The sequence below is a fragment of the Kogia breviceps genome, chromosome 16, assembly GCF_026419965.1.
Source record: "Kogia breviceps isolate mKogBre1 chromosome 16, mKogBre1 haplotype 1, whole genome shotgun sequence".
NCBI lineage: Eukaryota > Metazoa > Chordata > Mammalia > Artiodactyla > Physeteridae > Kogia > Kogia breviceps.
Window position 1 is genome coordinate 30,584,469 of NC_081325.1, and position 16,007 is coordinate 30,600,475.

General features: G+C 30.9%; 1 protein-coding gene across 1 annotated transcript in view; it reads left to right on the top strand.

The window, feature by feature from the left end:
• Nucleotides 1-16,007, top strand: part of PCDH17 (protocadherin 17) — a 103,252-nt gene that overhangs the window by 46,176 nt on the left and 41,069 nt on the right. The gene's annotated exons all lie outside the window — the stretch shown is intronic.

The following is a 16,007-nucleotide window of genomic DNA, read 5'->3' on the forward strand; positions in this document are numbered from 1 at the left end:
TTGTTGCACTGGGTCTTCGTTGCTGTACGTGGGCTTTCTCTAGTTGCAGTGATCAGGGGCTACTCTTTGTTGTGGTGAGCGGGCTTCTCATTGCGTTGACTTCTCTTGTTGTGGAGCACGGGCTCTAGGCATGTGGGCTTCAGTAGTTGTGGCTTGTGGGCTCATCAGTTGTGGCACACGGGCTTAGTTACTCCACGACATGTGGGATCTTCCCGAACCAGGGCTTGAACCCATATCCCCTATATTGGCAGGTGGATTCTTAACCACTGCAGCACCAGGAAGGTTCAGCAATGTGATTTTCATTGGTGAATTGCAGTGCAGATTATTTCCTCTTATGTTAAAATTCCTTTTATGAATAAGAGAAAGAATGGGGGAAAAGGTAGCTAAAGAAGGTGGTATTACAGACGGAAAATGCTTTCATTATTCAAGGTAGCTGAGTATCAATATACTGGGGTAAATGATCCACCTAGAGGAATCCTTGAAGGATTGGATGAGATAGATGTTACTCCAGTATAATGGGGATGCTAGCTTTAAAGTGAAGATAAACTTTTTCTGTAAAGGAAAGAAAGGATAAATAAATTTGAAAAGATAAACAGTCATATGGAGGCAAAGGGAAAATAATTGTAGGTGATTCTGATTTTCTCTATAAAATGGAAAGCAAATTTCATCATTCTCATTATTTCACAAAAGCCACGTATTATATAAATGACACTCAGATTTGAGAAAAACCAGAGGAGCTCATACAATTACCAAGGTATTCTATTGCAAGATGAACACCTGTCAAAAACAGATATGGCTATTATTTCATATTTATATTTGTTAAAAATAAGAAATAGGAACATATAATGTATCAAACCAAATATATTAACATATTTAAATTAACTCCTTTTCATTTTATAGCTCCCAAGGAGTCTTTAAAGCTGATATTTTGATGTGTAGGCCTATAGTATAGATGTTTTCTAGAATTAAAAATTTTTCAGATTTTAGAAAGATGATGTATTGCATATACCATGTATTATGTAACATCCCCACTGGTAGCTGTACCAGTACTCACAATGAAACACATGATCAGTTTTATAGTGAAAAGTCTAAATATTCACATTAAATGGAATAAATGAATAATATAGATAGCCCATGTCAGTTCAAGTCAATTTTACCACCGACTGAGTAGCAAAATAACTTCCAAACCTGAAATTTTTTTAGATTTCAAAACGGACAAGAAATTTTAAAATTTTACTTAATTTGCATATTGGAGCTTTTCCTTCCTTAAATTCTTGACAGTTAGTTATACTGATGATGATCCCAGTAGTAACGTGATGAAAAAAAAGTATCTACCAACAAGAGAAATGATTTAATCCAGTTTCCTATTAAGTCATAATAGAAATCTGCAGTGGGGGATGTCTTAAATCAAATATAGACAAAAATATTCTATCACCCCTGTAGTCATTTTAATGTGATAAATATTTACTTTGGGAAGATCACTCAAATGTTTCATCCTGGAACATTTAAATGTTTAATCATGTCATAAGAACATTTTGAGTAGTACTTTTAGCATTTGCAGACAGGTAACAAACGCACTCCCACCTCTGATACAGGGTATATTTTTGAAACAAATACATATTTCATGGAGATTGATTCATCTGCCCTGGATTTTATTTTCTTTGAGGTTTTGAATATTCATACTGAGGGGTGAAATTTTGTTTTGTTTTTGTCCTAGGCCATTTCCTTCCAATTTTAATTACTACATTTATTGCATAATGTCCTTTATATAGACATCTGAACTTTTTCCCCTCCAGGCTAACATTTTTAAAGATATTTAAAAGAAGGTTGGCAAGAAAACTTCAGAAAATTTTAATACATGCAGAATGACTTCATGATGTACATGATGTATTACTCCACACTGTTGGAAAACAATAGAAAATAGTTTGAATCTTAAGTAAATATATGTGATAATTTATTTATTTATTTATTTTTTTACTCATGGAGTGTATTGTGACTCTTGCTCAGGAGTGACTCTCATTACCATTAAAATATGAATAAATTAATTCAATACATATAATTTCAGTACCCACGTATATGACTCTGCCTTCAAGGAGTTTGGTTTTTGAAACTGTCATTCCTCTGTCCATCTAGCCATAGTTCCATTTGTCAAATACTGTAATATATGTAATAAATAAAAATAAAATTCTGCTAGAGAAGTGAATAAAGAATTACTTCATGAATTAGATGTGCCTTTAATAGGGTGTTGAAAGTAGAGTAGGACCTATAGGACACAGAATTGAGTATTTGAAGCTGGGATAATAGCATGATCTAACATCATGCTAGAGATATGACAAGTCATAGCACGATCCAGGAGTGACAAATAAGTATGGATATTTTTATTGGAGTATGATGTGTAGAGTTATAATGGAGAGAAATTGGACAAAATAAATGGCCTAGGGTCAGATTATGAAATACCTTAAATTCCATACTAAGAAGTTTCAATCTGATTATATAGGCCATTGAAAACTTTATTTTGAGTAGAGTTAACTGATCAGAATTTTGTTTTAGAAGATTCAATTAATAATATACCATAAGAGCTCTGGAAATCAAAGAAGCCCAATGGCCAAGACTGATCATTCACCAGATTTCAAAAGGGCAGTGGCGTGTTTAATATTTTCTAATTTTTATATATTATAATGTAATTTAATTGCTGAGCCCAAGAGTTTTTATTGAAATCATTCTGAGCAATAAATGTAACTCAAAAGAAAGATTACTCAGTTCAAATTACCATCTATTTGTATTTGTCAGGTATGATCAAAGTTGATTTTTCTCTTTCATTTTTATTTACAGCAGAGCTGAAAACCCTACCTTAAATATGAATCCTAATGAAACCCTTAAAAGATTATAAATATATAACAAACTGTGTGGACTTATTCAATCAGATAACAAAAGAACAACTAATAGTTACAGGCAATTAAAAAGAAAAATAAATTGAACAGCTACTTTATGTCAAGTACCGTACCAAGCACCTTTAAGCAAGTTTGTCCTCATGGTAAGTTGAGGAGATGGCTGTTATCTTTAATAGGTGAAAAACCTGAGCATAAAGAACTGATGTAACTTGCCCGTAGTCTAGGCCCTCAGCGGTGTAGCAGTTGTCTGCCTGATGCCATGACTGTGCTCTCTTCATTCTAGTTCCATTTCCATATTTGTAGCCTTCAATACCAATGTGCAAAGGAGAGTTCACAGGGAAGTTATACTTATATTTATAAATTGAAAATAGGGTTGAAATTAGAGTTGAATGTGATTATTTATGCCTAAGTGAATAGAGTTATGAACAGTTCTTCAGTACCATATATAGTTATCTCATTGCCATTATTTTATTCTTATTATCTTCGTGACTTCCTCTACAGCAGTATCTAATACTGAGACTATTGTTTTTTGATACGTATATAGATGATTTGCCTTTACCCCAAATAACATTTATTTAATTGCTACATATTGTGCAGTTAACCTAGGCACTGGACAGAAGGCACAAAACTTGCCATGCTAACATATTGATACCAATTGGAAAATACTTTAATTTCTATATACTTCTAAAAGTCATCTTCATATGTGAAGATGTGTAATCACTGTTTTATTTTATTAATGTGTAATCACTGTTAAACACAGAATATAACAAGATAGTTCTAGATATATATTCTATCTCCCCATTCATTTCCATTAAGTTTGATAAAAAGGTACTTTTGCTATTTTTGAGTAATAAATAAAATACATTTTGTTTTTTAAATGCTGTCTGTATTAAGCTCTAACATTAGTTTTCTTTTAATCCTATGACAGACTACTGAGAGTTATGTTATATACACAAATTTAATCCCACTTTATTCATAATCTACATTTTGTAATACACTGTAGTCCATATGAATTCTTAAGAAATGTCACAGTTCTCCAAGTATTTGATCAAAGTTTTTGTTCCATTAAAATGGAGCAAAAAAACCTTGAATAAATTCCATTTACCTCATTTTTTTCCACTCCAAAACTGCCAACACAGTTTTTTTCCTACTTTCTCAAGCCCTCCCAACCAGCCCTTCTAATTCCAGTTATTGGTACCACCATCTACCTAGTCACTCCAGTCAAAAACAAAGGAACTCCTCTTATTTCCTTTCTCTTCCTCATCCCAGAATGTGCCATTAAGTCCTATTGTTACCACGACCCAAGTCTACTTCTTTGTTTCACCTGTAGTGTATTCCCCCATAAGAAGCTACCTCTTTTTCACACCACCATACCTTCCCAGGGTAGGTGGCCACCTGCTTCCTTTGCTGTCTTGTTTGAGATGTAAGTTCAAACATTTCACTCCAATTAAAACTCTTCAATGGCTTCCACAGAGTACTTGAAAAAAAAATTAGATTTTTAACCTTGGCCAGTCAACCCTCCACTTTTATCACTCTCCTACTCGCTCACTATACATCAGCCATGGAAGTCTTCTTGCAGTTTCTTCTTTTCTTACTCAAGAAAGAGGCTTCTAGTGTGGAAAGCTTTCTTTGCATTAACTTGTCTCCCTCAAGAATCTGCATGCTCCATGTGCAATGGAGATACTTTTATTCTCCAGTGCATTCCCAATGTTTGGTTTAAAAATAAGGGTTATCAAAGATTAAAACTACAGATTAAGAAGAAGATTTTAGGTAACTCGAAGTCATTGGATAAATGTTAAAGGAATTTGACCTGATAAATAACATGATATTGAATTAATCTTTAGAGAAGCCAGTTCTTCTATAGTTAGAAACAAATCCAACAAACAGTTAATGACTTCCAGTAATTGAATTATGCACATTTAAATTGAAGCATCTCATTTACCATGCACAATTTTAAATAATTTTGTAAGATAGGCATTGCCATTTCCATTTTGAGTAGAGGAAATTACCAATCTAAGGTCTTTGAAATTTTATGTGGCTGAGCCAAAATTTTAGCCTAGGGCTCTGATTCTAATTTCATTGATCTTTTCATTTTTTCACAGTAGCAATGGCCACATGAGAAGTAACAAAGTTGTAACTGGTCTAAGTGATAGTGAAAATAAGAGGGAGTCATTGGGATGAAAATATTTGGAGAATAAAGATCTTAACATCTGGGTAGGAAGTAAGAGTCAGTCATCAAATTTTTCAATGTTAAAAACTTCCATCATGTCTTAACAATATGGTTGGGATATTTAATAGTATTGGCTGGCTAAAGCAGCATGCAAAGTACATGGTGCAATAGGAATGGGTGAAAAGAGAAATGAAAAATATGAGTACAATCTATTTGAAACATATGATTGCTGTATTTGAAATATGTGACTGCAAGCACTCAAAACATACTGTAATATTGAGGGAAAGATGGGTAAATTTGGGTTAGCTTTTGAGTGTCCATTATTAATATCATACTATATATACAAAAATTAGAGCAAGTAGATAAACTGACATGTTAAGGAAGATAATAAAGCAAATTGCTACTTTGACACACAGGAGACAAATCAGTAAAATGAAAGCTTATCTTGTAAGGAAATTCAACAACAGAACCTTAGATGAGGCAGGTAAAGATTCCACAGGGCTCAGAAGTGTCCTTCATATTACTGGGCCCAGAGCTACATTTTCAGTAAAATAATTATATTTGAATCCCAGAAAATAGTGTTCATTTATTTGTAAAATACTGATACTGTTGGCCACATACATGTACTGATTTTTAAAATTGTCAATTTATATAAGTCCATCTAGAGTAATAGAGGTGTGATAAAAATAATAATGAAAATGAAAGCTTTGCCAAAAGTGATAATAGACAATACTAAGTAAAGGAATAACTGAAAGTATTCATACGTTGAATAGTTACTAAAAAGAAAGATAAGTGTACTACTTCAGGGCATGATGTGAGATCCCCGTGAGTTTATACTTTAAGAAGAACATATATTTAAAATAATAAAGATTAAAGAAACAACACTCCAGAAGCCAAAGTTTTCCAGCTTTCTTCCTTGAATTTTACGGAGAACACCAGTGCTATGTTTTTGCTCCCTCTTTCCTTCTATAACATATTGAGATTAAAAAAAAAAAAAAAAAAAAAAAACTAGGCTACATAAAACTCCAGAGGTTAGGAAATACATCTGCTACTAGATTTGTTTTTGTGAGACATAACTCTGACTTTCTATATTTTGATTATTAAATTTATTTTCTGTTTTATACCCACACATATTTATATGAAAACATACATGAGTTTATATATTTGTATACATATTTTCAAAATTTGAATGACAAAAGCTTAATTTTTTTAAAAATTACACTTAACCTATATCCACTAGAATATCATTAACTTCTCCAATGTATTGTAATTGTGCCTGGAAATTGTACCAGTTTACTAGAGACTTGTCGTTGAAATTACAAAATGTATCAACAATATATAATAATGCCTTTTCACATAGATTTATTAGCACAAGAGTATTCAAAACCCATTAACAACCTAATTATTTCTGTGTTCACATGACAATATTTTATTAACCATCATTTTAAAACTTTTGAATGTTGAAAAGAATAAAAGAAGCAGCTTTTTAAAAAGCCATAATCCAAGTTATTTGTTTTTAGGTTATGAATAATATGTTTTTATGAATAGAGGTTACCTATTTTGCCTAATTTGATTTTGGAATTGTGTTATGAATATAAATATATACATTCATTTAAGTATATTTATTACTTACATATCATGAGTTCATTTGAACACTCGATACATTTGTTAATACCCTCAACGTTTGAGTGATTTGCTATCATTTTCTTCAGATGTAACCAATTTTTCTCTGATATCAATTCAATAATGTTAAACTACTCAATTTTTCTTTTATAATAGAGCACAGTCATTAACTCTGTCTGGGGGAGAACATATGTGTCTCACGAATTACTTTAAAAAGAATTCAGATTTCTATTTTGATTCAAAGACATACTGAAATTCAAATGAGTCAATAGTATGTTTCCATATAAATCCTTATTAACATCTTCAAGGATAAATAGATATGATAGGTAGTAATTAGTATGTTATCTATAATTTGCTTCTAATTTACTTAAGGGAAAGTAGAAGTAGTTTGTTCCCTTAGAACTGGTAAGTACCCCTTTATAATTGTGTTTATGCTCTTAATGTGCAATATCTATTAAAAATATTTGACAAGGTAGACAAATCTACCTAGTAATAATTATACTGATATATAAAGCATTACTGATGATTCAAAGTGGCATATATTTTTTCTATTCTCTTAAATATAGTTTACATTAAAGGTTTCAATATTTATTTGTGCCAGACTTTGTACGTGGCACTAGGGAAAGAAATTATTCATGAAACAGACCTAAGTCCTGATCTTTTGTTGTTTACCTCAGTAGATGTTTGTGTTATTCAAAGCTCTTGTAACATCTAATTTGACTTTTTGTTAATGAAGCATAAAGACAAAAGTGTTTTGTTAGTCTGAAAACACAACTTAGATCTACCATATGAAAATCAATGAATATGTGAAAGTAAACTTTAAAAATTAGGTGAGATAAAAATGTACCTTATCTACAGCTGTGGAAGTTGTAGGATGGAATTTTTATTCCCTTCATACAGATAAAAATATTGAGGAATGATATCCTGCATGGAATCCTTGAACAGAAAAATGACATGAGCTAAAAACTAAGGAAATGTGAATAAAGTATGGGCTTTAGTGTATCAATATTGGTTCATAATTTGTGACAAATGTACTATATGAATGTAAGATGTTAAAAATAAGCCAGCTGGGTGTGAGATATAGGGAACTCTCTATAGTATCTATAGTATCTCTGTAGTATCTTCTCAATTTTTCTGTAAATCTAAAACTGATCTAAAATTTTGAAGTTTATTTTAAAAATTAATAACTTTGTAAGAAAAAAAGTGAGGATACCAAATTGTGCAGAACTTTAGATGTTAACTCGAGTACTTGAGCATTTTTAATAATCAGTAGGAAGCCAAATATGTGGGCAGGAGCCTAACATAATTAATGTATCCATTTAGGGACAACTTTTTCTATGACTGCACAAATTGTAAGAAGGGAGCAGTGGCTTCCAGGAGACCAATCTGATTCAGTAATTTCCCTATAAAGTGATAAAGGCAGAATTCATGTGGTGTTCAGTATGAATGGAAAGATAAAGATTTGACACAGTACAAATAAGTAATTAACAGTATTTGGCAGTTTATTGGATATGAAACCTATCAGAGAAACAAAGTCTGGGTGATTTAAAGGAGAGATGTATAACATAATAAACTGAATATAGAATAAAAATGTAATATGTAGTTTAGACTTAGAAACTACAGTTGCTGTTGTTGTATTAGATAGGGTAAAGGAAGATATATTTGAGTTCCCAAGGTTAAAAGAAAGTTTAATCATTTCCTCCAGGACTGTCTTATGGTTAAATAATCTGAAATCTTTTGAGCAATGAACAAGGAATGTTTGGAGTTTTTGAGCCCAGAATGTCACTGTGGTCTGTTTCACAACCTCTTTTTGTCATGATAATGATTGTGCTTTTATTTTCATTGTTAACATTTTCTCATAAGCACATAGTGAACCGTAACCTCTTAATGGATAAACTAAGAATTAAGAGTAAAAGAGGAAAATTTACAGCTGCCAGATATCTCTTAATCAGTAATCTCTAATATGTATTCAGAATATTAATTAATGGTTATAATAAAAGTCTAAGCATGGCACATTGCTCCAATTCCAAATGCATTTCACAAAATTAAATTTTCACTGGTTAACTTTTATTTTATTCTCATTTACATTTCTACCTTGAATATTAAATAAGGTAATTTTATGTTCTGTATTTCATAAGTGGAAAATAAATTACTTCTGAAACTTTTAAAGAAGTGTAAATGGTTGGAATTATCAAATTTGAAAGTGACCCACAAAACACGAGTAATGACTTGAGAGAGAGAGCACTGAAACATATTCCCATTGTGTGGAATGGTCCCCTTGATGTCAATGGAGGTTCCTAGAATGTTTCTGTAGGCCTTTTGAAGTCTTCAAATTAGAAATAACTGATTAAACACAACCTCAATTGGATTTAAATTTGCATTTTATATACTTGACTGACTCTTTAGGGTCATTCTTATTGAAAGAAATCAACTCTTCATTAACAAAAATTCTAAAATTGTTTCATCGAAAGAATAGCTATGCGGTAGTTATCTGGGTGGGGGAGGGAGCTCACATTCATGATTGGTATGTATTGTGCTTTTCATTTAGATTCAGTAAAATGTGACATACTTTTATGATTAAAATGGATAAAAGATGTATACATTTGACTGCTAATTTGACCATGAATACCTGAAAAGAATAATGGGATTTTTGTCCACAGAAGAGGATGGGTTACAGACTCTCTTGTGATGCACTGTTCTCTTATATACCACCATTAGTATGTCTAAGGCTGAATCTGTGGAGGGAACTCCCTCAGGGGAGGGAAACCTGGAGCATGATACATTATTTTCCCTAATCAGGTTAAATATAATCAGGATTGGTTAGAGTCCTGTGAGAGTATTTGGTCAGGATAAACTGTGTAGAGAGAGATTGTTCATTTAGATCACTTATAGTGCAGTGGGGTACAGACAGCTTTGGAAATTTTTTCTCTGCTGAAAAAGCTTAGTCCATTCACTCCCAGACTCCCTTTCCATTTTCTCTGAAATCTTTAGAGGTCATGGGCTTCTCTTTTTGCACAGTTAGGTAATTAGTATATTTATTTATTTATTTTTCTCTTTTTAAAAATTTATTTTTTATTGAAGTATAGTTGATTTACAATGTTGTGTTTAATTTCTGCTGTACAGCAAAGTGATTCAGTTATACATATAAATGTATTTCATATTCTTTTCCATTATGGTTTATTATAGGATATTGAATATAGTTCCCTGTGCTATACAGTAGGACCTGTTGTTTATCCATTCTATATATGTTAGTTTGAATCTGCTATTCCCAAACTTCCAATCCATCCCTCCCCCACTGCCACTCCTTCTTGGCAACCAAGTCTTTTCTCTATGTCTGTGAGTCTGTTTCTGTTTCATAAATAAGTTCATTTGTGTCATATTTTAGATTCCACATGTAAGTAATATCATATGGTGTTTGCCTTTCTCTGTCTGACTTATTTCACTTTGTATGATAATCTCTAGTTACATCCATGTTGCTGCAAATAGCATTATTTCATTCTTTTTTATGGCTGAGTAGTATTCCATTATATACATGTACCACATCATCTTTATCCATTTATCTGTCAATGGACATTTAGGTTGCTTCCATGTCTTGGCTATTGTAAATAGTACTGCTATGAACATAGGGGTGCATGTATCTTTTTGAATTATAGTTTTGTCTGGAAATATGCCCAGGAGTGGGATTGCAGGATCATATGGGGATTAGAGTTCTCTTCTACATTTTCACAGGGCAGGGACCAGGGTGAGTTCAGTGAGTCAGTTGCCTGAGGCATAGAATTCAAGGGGACATCAAAATTCTCAGGAATCCAGGTAAACTATATTAGAATAGAATAATTTTCAAAAATCAAAATTCAATGCACAAACCATGATGAACAAAATATCAAAATTTTAGAGGTCAATGCCCTGCTGAGACATCTTAGCATCTGAGGCTAAAGGAAAAAATGTGCTCCTTTTAATAGATACAAACTCATCAGTAGTATTTTCAAAATATACCTTTTTGCTTATTTCATTTTTTATTGAGAGAATTACCATATTTGACCATTTCTCCTGTCCAAGGGATAATTTTGAATAATTTTTAATTAGCTTAAGCTGATGTAAAATTATAATAAATTAGGTTTGGGTATAAATAAAATGTTTAAATTAAAAATAATACTGTGAATTTTAATACACCAACTTTTCAATTTTTCATTATTTTTTTCAACTACTTTAATGTTCTGGGAAAATTCACCATTTAAAAAATACACAAAACCGTGTATATTGGGGTGCACAAGTTTTCCTTTCCTTTTGCCTCAGGCTTCAATATGGTTCATATTGAATATGGCTGATACTGCCTTTTCACTTACCTAGTTCAGAATTTTATATTAGTTAAATATTCTATTTTTTAAAATTTTATTTTATTTTTTTATACAGCAGGTTCTTATTAGTTATCTATTTTATACATATTAAGTAGTTAGTGCATTTAAAAGTTCTTTGGGAAAAGTGTTTTTATACAGAAAATATAATAAAATTTCCATTTTTGTACTAATCTATGCATAATAAAATAACTTTTATTTATTTATTTTTTGGTCAGGGAAAAGCAAGTTAGTGACTATTATATCTCAGGCTGATCTTTCTCTTTAATTCAAAATTTGTGTTTGTTTTTTGCAAATACTACTGACATTTAATTATGAGTTACAGTTGCCTAAATATTTGCAGAAATGTTGTATATTATATAAAGTTGCTTTAATATATCTTCAAATACACAGAGACTTGAAACTTTCTACAGCTTCGTAATGGATGTTAGGTCAGGAATCAGTATACTCAGTTCTAGTCTTGGTTCAGTAGTAATACCAGTTGCATGTCTGTGTCTTTGACTCTGACCTTAACTTGCTGGTTCTTAAATGCCTTATCTATAAATGGAAGGACCAAACCAGATTATCTCTAATATACCTTACCACCCTATAATGCTCTGTTATACACAGACATAAGGAAACTGAAAAGTTTTGCCACTGTAAGACTGATTTTGCAGCCTCTACTTGAATTCTGATGATTATTTTCGCAGTATAGAAATACGATTAATTTTACATAGGTAATAGCAATAAGAATTCATTAGAGAGAGAATTTATTTGTACCGTCCCAAATTTTCAGCAACCCTGTTGTTGCTATATGATAAGGATTATGACATATTAATAAATATTGCTGAGCAATAAGGTTCATTTATGTAACACGTTTTTACTGAGTATCTATAATAAGCCAGATACATTGTAGAAAGAGTAGACAGGAGTCCTCATGGAGAATATGGCTTTCTAGCCACCATAAGAAAAAAACGGGGCAGTAGAGCCATGAAGGAAATGAGGAAGTACAGCCAGGTGGCTCTCTGGAGAAGCGTTCCAAGCAGAGAGAATGACCAGTGCAGTTCCTGCTAGTCTGGCATATTGAATAAAAAGCACAAATTCCAACACGGTTGGAGCAGAGGAGGTGAGTTTGAGACAAAGGAGGTGTACGATAAGGAAGAGAGAAGCTGGTAGATGGACAGTATTAGGACCATAGTGGAGAGGACACAATTCCTGCTTATTTATCTTACTGATGATGCTTATGATCTGTTTATTGAAAGAATCATCGAAATAAGGTTCTCTTACAGTAAAATACAAAACTTTTGTGGGAATTATAGATTATAATCAAACTTGCCTGGAGATAACCTTTGTAAACATATTTGCATAGTTTCTCGTTAGGTGTCTTCAAATGTATCTATCTCTATTTCTGTCTATATCTGTATCTATACCTATATCCCTTAACACCTAGCAATATATATTGAACAAATCCCTGATCACTTAATTTCTTCAAAAGAAGTAGTCTGATTCATCTCATCATTTAAACTCAAAATTCAAAGCTCTGGTTGAACAATTCTTTATTGAAGCATAATTCTATTGTGGGAAAATTGTATATAACACAAATACACACATATTTTATAAATATTTTGATAAATAATAGGCTATTCCAATGATCTCACGGACAACATACTGTTGAAGATATCTTTTACAATAATATCATTTATTATTTTCCTAAGAAGTGATCCTAGGAGCAAATTATTGTTTCAGATAATATAAATGTTTTTTAAAGTTCTTGATAAAAAATAAAACTTCATAGGATTTAAAATAAAATTAATAAGCTATAGATTTCTCAAATTTTTCACATGCAAAACCTGCCCATTTTCCATGATATCCATAAAGGAAATATTCTGATATTTTTCATATTTCATATTTATCTAGGTTTCAGGAATCATGTATGAAAAAATAATTATTTTAATTTTTAGACCAGCATCGTAACCATATTCCTGCTGGGTTTTTATTATATTGTTGGTATTATTGGGGCAAAAATGTTTTCACAAATTAGTTTTAAGAATTATTATAATATCAGCTTAGTGTAATAGAGTTTAGGGGATTGTGTTCAAAGGTTCTTTATCCAATTAGAATGTAAAGAGATCATTGAATGAAATAAGAGACTTTAGTTTTTAGATACGGCAGTTTAGAAAACCTAAAATTGTTACCATAGTAGTCATGAAGGAATATACCTTGTTTTATCAAATTATGCAACTGAAACTGAATGAAAAAAGTGAAGATGACTAAAATCATTAATTTTTAATAGGTGAGAAATATATTTAGTATGATGTATCTACGATCAGAGAATTTGACTTCTGAGTAAAACTGAATATACTCATTGGTAGACTAAAAAATGATTCAATGCATGAGCCATAATACAAATCCTTATAATACATATCCAAATAGCATCATTTATGCGTGATGATGTATGATGTGTAAATTGTGAAGTCTTTACCTCTTACCAGATACAGTCTTCAAAATAATTTAACCAGAGCATGTTCACTAATCTCATTACTCTAACTAGCTATATTGTATGCCCTTCATTACACACATAGTATAACTATATAATCGTTGAAAATGGTGTCCCTTGTGATTTTTAAATGCAGTATCAGTATTTTGGCAGAATCATTTTGTAGGCAGTTAAGTTCAATGCATTTGAGTTAAAAACTACATCTTCTGAAAAAATGTCTGCAATACACTTTTAATTTTCATCTCTTTCTTATTGGGGTTATAATAAATTAATTATTATTTGGTGACTATTTGCCAACTCATTAATCAAAAATGTTTCTCAAATTGAATACTGAGAAATTATGGGCAAATATTTAAATATTACAGCAAAATTCTATTAAATGAATAAAATAGAAAGAAATGAAACATTTTTTCATTTGAAATGAACTTCATTCACTCATTGATTCATAACCATTTTAATAGCACTTAGTGACAGAATTTAATGGGATGACCATATTATTTACTATCCAATATGGCTCATTTTTTTAGGATGAAAAGGGCACTTTTAATACTTTACTGAGAAGATTTTTCAGGACAAATACAAATGTTTGGTCAGCCTAATACACAGGAAGTTTTTAAAATAATGGGAAAAAAAGTGATTGTGTAGGAAAATCAAAATATAAGTAGAAAAGAGAGATAAAAAATTGAGAAGTAAAAATTAGAGTATTGTTCTATTTGGCTCCTCTGATTATTTTTTAAATGTTGACATTTTCAACATTTGCATTTTAATTTTTAATAAGAATAGTAGCTTTTTCGTTACTCATAGATGTAGAATGTGTACACATCAATTAAAAGTTTAATAGCTTTACAAAAAGCTTTACACATTTCCTTATGTATTTAGAAGTGAAAATGGTTAGTTTGAAAGGGAATCTGTGAGAAAAAAAATATTTAGAATTTAATTCATAGATAAAATGGCATGTCTAGAATAATTTTAGCTGCTACCAAAGTGAAAGTATATTGTCCTTACATATTTTGCCTTTGTCTAAATCAATACACATATTAATAGTATGCCAACTAATAAGGGTAATTTATTTTTGAATTAAAGGCAAACCTTTATTTGAATGCATATGAGACTGTCTTTCTTTGAATATATACTAGAGCTAATTAAATTTTGATACAAATAAACCAATTTAAGGTGACTTATGGTTTAATAAATACTAGTGAAAACAGGAAGTTAAAAGGCTTATAAAATTCAGGAAGATAATTTCAATTTGATAATATTTCATGATGAAGACTGATAAAATTTTTTCATATCATTTTGCTTCATCCTCTATTTATTGTATCCAGACATTGATATTTAGCATTTTCATGTTTTGAATAACAGTTTTATGCTTATTGCTAAATTGTCTGCAATTTTATGGATAAATAAATGAGAGATCCTCCCTTTCTCTGCCATGCCCAGGAAGCATTCTGGCAGTTTTCATTTCCATACATCAATTGAATGTTGCTTTAACTAGCTGCTCTCTTGTTTTATCAGCAATTAAATTTATTTTGTATTAGTTTACTTTTACTTTTTACTATTTTAGTATTGTAATATCTTTTGAAGTTAACTAGGCTGATATTTGGTAATCTCACTTACATTGAAATAAGACGTTCAAAGCCTTTTATTAAAATGAGTTAAAATAAACCATGAACTGGTTCAGCTACTTCTAGAGTAACTTAAATATAATATTTTATTTAATATAAAAGAATTACTTCTGGGAATTCTAAAATGATGTATGTATTTCATATCTGTTTGCAACATCTCTAAAAATATCAGTATTAGATGAAATAATCTAGAATGGAGGGGAAGAACACAGGTTAACTTGTATTTTAACATTCACTTATTCTAGATTATTACTTTTCTATTCTGTTTTCTTTTTAGACCCCTTTTCAAAGAGAAGATTAAAAACCTTTCATTTTTCCAACTCATATAATAAAAGTAAATCTCACTTTCAAAATGACTATTTCAAATTTAAAAAATATATATACATATATATGTATATATATATAAACATATATTTGGCAGTAAGGTGATCTGTATGATGCAGTCTGAATTTATATGAACTTATTTTACAGTCAAATTATTTTATGTTCATCTCTCATAAATAAACAGATATACTTTTAAGAAGTTTAAGGATTTCTTCAGTTGAATAAATAATGTCATTCAAATTTATTAGTTTTCCCATAGCCAAAAAGAAATCCATGATGCAGCTTGGATTGAGGCTACAGTTCCTGATGCTTCATCTCAAGGGATGTGCCTGTTGTCAGCACTTCCACTTTAAGATATTTCCACAATTTTCAGGTACCAAGAAAGCTAGTGCTCTTAAAGTAGTAAAGGTGAACACTGGAATACAGATCAACATTTTTTTCAATTTCAATATGATAACTCATTGCTAACTGAAATAATATTTAAAGTATTTTTTTATAAAGGAAACATACATTCACTTTCATATTTTCTCAAATAATATTCAAATT